Consider the following 6,000-nt stretch of genomic DNA (forward strand, 5'->3'; position numbering starts at 1 on the left):
ACTTTACTTGCTTATTATGCTCGTTATTCTATGTGTTATTAATTTGTCCTCTTTATCCATTCATTTTTATTGTTGTTGCTTGTATTATTTTTTACTATCGCATTCAATATTGCTTTGTATGCATATTAATCTCGTGTTTCATTTCTACTATTCCGAATTAGATTAATTTATTTCGACGCATAAGTTTCAACTTTTGAATAAGCAAAATTTTGTGTTTAGATTCGAGAGGATTGAGCCCTAACGTATTGGGTTCCATTTTTCTTCGTTGAATCTAAATAATCGAGAATGCTCTTTAATCAAAAAACATTAATGAAACCTTATTATCGGGAATTCAATACGTTGTGTCCTAACGCATTAGATATAACACGTTGTTTTCTCGAGACGAGAATTTTTCTAAAAAATAAATAAAGGCAATATTTAATGTTTAGAATTTTGAGAAATTGTGCCCTAACGTATTGGACTATGATTTCTTCATCTGACTTAAACAATTGAATATCCTTTTAAATTTTATTGCATGAGTTTTTTGGACAAGCTTATTTTTGAGGAAGTGAAATATCATGCCCTAACTCATTAGGTATGACAGTTTCTCTTTCTGAAATGAGAGGGTTTTAACGAGTGATTTGTTTTATATAAGTTTTTAAAACAAAGGATCGTATTTTAAATCTCTTTAAAATTTTCAATTTTTGACACTAAGACACTAATTAATCAATTATGTACAAATTTTGGGCGTTACGAGGGTGCTAAGCCTTCCTCGTACGTAACCGACTCCCGAACCTGTTTTTCTGAATTTTGTAGACCAAAATTGTTGTTTTAATAAAATTGAATCGTTTATTAAAAGCAACCACTTTTCAATGTGATCCAATCAAACCTTATAAAAAAGGATTGGTGGCGACTCCTGTTTTCGTTTTCGTTTTCAAAACCCAAGTTGATCCCGTTTCATCAAAAAAGTGGTGTTAACAGCTTGGCGACTCCACTGGGGACCCAAAATAAGAGAGTCAAGCCACGAGTTGATTATGTTTTGTCTTTTTGTCAAAAATTGAAAACTCAGTTTAAATATACGATCCTTTCGTTGTATTTTCATTCGTCTTTATTACGATTTTCATCATTATGATTTATAATCGCTGTGTTAGTTTAAGTTTGGATATATTTCTGCACATTGCATTGCATTGCATGACCGCTTGGTCATATCCTTTTAAGTGGGAGTGAGAAACTACGCCTTCGTGAGGTTTTCACCTCCGCATGGGATAGTGAATCGCTTCCGGGATACATCTGTACCTATGTCTTCGTGAGATTATCATCTCCGCATGGCCATAGGGAAATGTATTCCCCTAAACTGAACTCAGTCCATGTGAGCCTATAATGGGTGAGGATCGAGGAATCTGTCGGTTCAGGTACCCTTACTTTAGAACCGAACTGCATATAATGAGCCATAGGAGCCTACCCTAGGTAGAATTACACCGAATCTCTAGAGGTTACCCAAAAACTTGGTTTAAATTTATGATTATTTTGTTGCATTCCATCGGTTTTGCTACGATATTCATTACTTCGATTTGTAATTACTCTATTATTTTGAATTTTCGATATGTTTCTACATATTGCATTACATAACTGCTTGGTTACACCCTTTTAAGTGGGAGTGAGAAACTAGTCCTTCGTGAGGTTTTCACCTCCGTGCAGGATAGTGGATCACTTTCGGGATACATCCGTACCTATGTCTTCGTGAGATTTTCATCTCCGTGCAGCCATAGGGAAATGTATTCCCCTGAACTGAACTCGGTCCGTATGAGCCTATAATGGGTGAGGATCGAGGAATCTGCTGGTTCGGGTACCCTTGCTTTAGAACCAAACCACATGTAGAGGATCTTAGGAGTCCAACCCTAGGTAGAACCACTTCAAACCCCTAAGTGGTTACCCGAATAGGTACTCTATTTTTCTTATTTGCTTTTGCTTTGTACTAACCTATTTCGTTTTGTTTTGGTTATGATTGCATTGCATTTTCATCTTAGAAAAAGATGTTGATTCAAGTTTGATTACTAAATTAGAAAGCTTGTCATGGAAAATGGATTCCTTGATAAAGTGGAAGATAATATGGCTGCCCGAATACATTCCAAGAAACACAACAAAAGAAAAGTGATGGAAGAGTACATGATTTTACTTCGTGGCCCAAAGATTCAAGCTAATTATTTGAGAGTCGCCGATGTTCCGGCTTCCTTAAAGAAGCTGATGAGCATTACGATGATGGGCAGACGATGGGTGGCAACTAGGATCAAGCAAGAAGGAGCTAGTAGTGGCATCCATTGGAAATTTGCAAGATTTATTTTAAACATTCGAATAAAGAGGAAGATCGATGTTGTTTCTTGGAATATGAGGGCGAGGCCGTACATGCACCCGCTTTATGTAAAGAAATTTATTTTTTAGTAAAGTTTTCTAAAAGGAATTGAATTAGAGTCAATGTCTTTTTTGCATTCATTTCATGCATTTGCATTGCATGACATCACATACATTAAGGATCATTAAAAGACCTTAATTGAGTAAAATTATTTCAGCTAATCTGAAAAACAACACCCTTACGGTATCTGAGAAAAACTAAAAGGATGGACCAAAATTTGGAGAGATTAGAGCAAAGCCAAATACAGATGCAAGAGTAATTGACCAAATTTCAAAAAGATATGAAGGATCAGATGCTAGAAGTCCAAAGAAATCTGATGGGTCAGTTAACTCAGTTATTGGATAAAGGGTAAGAAAAAAGGAAAAACCCAATGGTCCACTATGGGATGATAATGAGGACCCTACATATCCTCCAGGCTGCACCCCAAATTCATATCCACAACGGGAAATAGTTAACATACGAACACAATACTAGACCAGTACCTTGACACCGATGATTTTCTCAACAGGCTCAGGATCCAATCTGAGGAGCAATCTAGCTAAGCCTTTTGCCTCTGATGATCCAAAACAAGCGAGGGTAGAATACCCAAATACTATAAAGGCTTCAAAGAAGAAGAGGAATAAGGGGGATAATGCGGACAAGTATAACAGGGGCTACTCAAAAGCAATCATTGTGGGCCAGTCAAAGACAAAAATGACTAGCCATCAGCACCCTTTAAAACGAGAGTCTTATACGAAGACAGATATGGAAATGCCTCAGTTCACCTATACCAATGTCATGAAAAGAGTTATATCAAAGCCTATTTGATGCATATGTGGAATCACGGGGCACTCAATAGAAAACTGCACCACATTCAAGAAGATAGCGAAGAGATTCTCAATACGGGCATTGTCAAATTCAATGAGTCCTCCAGAACAGGAAATTTACTACCCAATTATATTGATGAGGGGGTGAATGCGACGTACGAAAAAGTGTTGAGAGACGTTCACATCAATGCCATGTGTGAGGACACAATTGAAAAAAAGACCTTGTTAGATATTTACCCTTACATACTTGGGGGTGTTTTGAGTAATGGGACTGTGGAAGAGATCCCTGTATTTTTTTTAGAGCTGATTCGGAGTAATGTCCAAAACACGGTTATTACTCTAAGCCTAGGGACAATAAGAATCTTTTTGTGAGATAGGCTTATGTCCAACATCTTTATTTCAATAAAATGCATATTTATTTCTCACTTCGAGCAAATATTCTTTTATTGCTTCCAATTCATTCATAATCATACTATACAAATAAATATTCTTAGATTCTTTTATTCTTTGGATCTACTTTTGTCCCTATAACAGGTCTTCAGATATCAATGATATGACTGACACTGCTATTGACTCAGAACCTCCTTTTGAGCAAGATATGTGTCCAGATTAAACTTCAAGACTTTGGAGACAACTGAGACTGTAGCTTATCTCCTGATTTGTTAAAGACAGGAAAACAAGATTCTACCTTATACAGAATCAATGGAAGCCATGGCCTTTCTCTATGTGGGGCACAGATGTCATAGGGCCGATCTCACCTAAGGTTTTTGACGATTATCTTTATGGTCATCAATTACCTCACTAAGTAGGCAGAAGCTGCTTCATATACCAATGTCGCAAAGTCAACAGTCTGCGAATTCTTGAAAAATCATGTCAGTATGAAATGCCAAAAAGGAGTATATCTGACAATGCACTAAAAGTGAACAGCGGCAAGATATCAGAAGTTTGCAGTCTGTTCAAGGTTAACACATTTTGCCACAAAATGCACAGCACAATTGGAGCAAAGAAAAAAAGAAAGAAAAAATGAAGAAAAACTGCTGTCGGGGCAACACATTGGCTTATCGCAGTTTTGTTTATTAATGTCAAGATTCCTTCTCTCCGAGTGTTGGGTCAGATCCCGATTGAGGAGAAATGTTCAAAGTTATCTGTCTTGGTCAAATGCACCAAAAACAAAAGACGTGAGCTCACCAAAGAAGGTTTGCCCTAGAGAGTTCCATGAAGGGGACTTAATATCAAAGAAAATCCTCCCCATACAAAAAAAGACTTTAGAAGAAAGAGGATATCAAACTGAAAAGGACCTATGTGGAAGGCTTTATCTGGAGAAGCGTTGATTTTAACCATAAAGGATAGCAAGAACTTACCTGATCCTACGAGTGCGAATTCAATCAAAAAATGTTAAAAAAACAAAAAATAAAGAAGAAAAGAAAAAAGAAAAAAAGAAAAGAAATAAAAGAAAAGAAGAAAAAGAAAAAGGAGAGGCCAAGGTGAAAACCCACAAAGGGCGCCTTAAAACCAAAGGGGTTTTGAATTGAAAGCCCAGGAAAGGGCAATTCAAATTTTTTATCAAAGGTGGGGCATGCGGTAGTCTTGTCCTTTCTGAATTAGCAAGAAGGGGAGATGCTACATCTTAGGGCATCAACAAAGTCTTCTAGGACTTCTAAACACATATCAAGTTCAAACGGGTCCTCAAGAAGTTTGTGCGGAGAAGCTCATGCTGCGATATCTGGGGCACCTATTTTCATCTTATTCATTTTTGTATCTTAGCAAAATTTTCTATCTTGATTAATTTATTCATTTCGAGCTGTGCTCTCAATAAAATTTCTTCTTATCTGTTGTGATAATCTTTTTCAAGCATTTTCCATTGAAATAAAGATTAATGGGCTGTTAGTATTCAAGCAAAAGGAGTTTTGCATATTACTCTAAAAGTTTCTAAATAATACAGGAACCTGAAACATGACTATTGTTTAGAGCACACCAAGTTTAAAGGTTGAAATGTCTAAGATAGAAAAGTCTAAATTAAGACTATCCTTTCAGATTTTGTTGTCCAAGCATGGATTGAACAAAACAACAAAATGTCTTGTTGATGACAAAGCTTCAATGAACAAACGAGCAATGATCACCGAGTGATAAAAAGAGGTTTCTCGGAAGAGAAAGTACTACAATTGTGCATAAACATTTGGTACGACACCCTTGGAATGGTGGAGGAGACCAAAGAGATTCAGATCCTATATCCCCGAATTGCAGTGGGAGAGGTTAAGAAAGAGTCAGATCTTATACCCAGTGGGAGGAAGATAGTTCAAATTTTATTACAGTGGACTAAACCTTGAAGAGTACAGCGGATTGAACCTTGAAGAGTACAGCGGATTGAACTTTGAAGATTACAGTGGGGGGCAATCTGGCTAAGTAAGAGATGAGTGTTACCAGCCGAGCAAGATAGCATTCTGACTTGTTGGCAATAAAACCTTGATAACAACAAGGGATGATAACCCAAACATTGAAAATGAATCGTTCTCATGGCATTCTGCATTCATGCAAATATCATTCATATACATCTAGTTAGGAAATTTTGATTCATTCCGATCATAATATTTTAAACACTAGGCATAAATAGGTCTACGAAATGGATTTTACAGGCCATGTTCCCCAGAGAACAGATCAATGAAGTTACCTATACTCCTGAAGCAGAAGTGGAATAGATTGAAGATTGCAGATCTTATCTTCCTAAGCAGTAGCGGAACAGATCGAAGATAGCAAATCGAAGCCACCAGCCTTATCTCCCTAAGCAGTAGTAGAGTAGGTTGAAGA

Source organism: Gossypium raimondii, chromosome 11, assembly GCF_025698545.1.
Source record: "Gossypium raimondii isolate GPD5lz chromosome 11, ASM2569854v1, whole genome shotgun sequence".
NCBI classification, from domain to species: Eukaryota; Viridiplantae; Streptophyta; class Magnoliopsida; order Malvales; family Malvaceae; genus Gossypium; species Gossypium raimondii.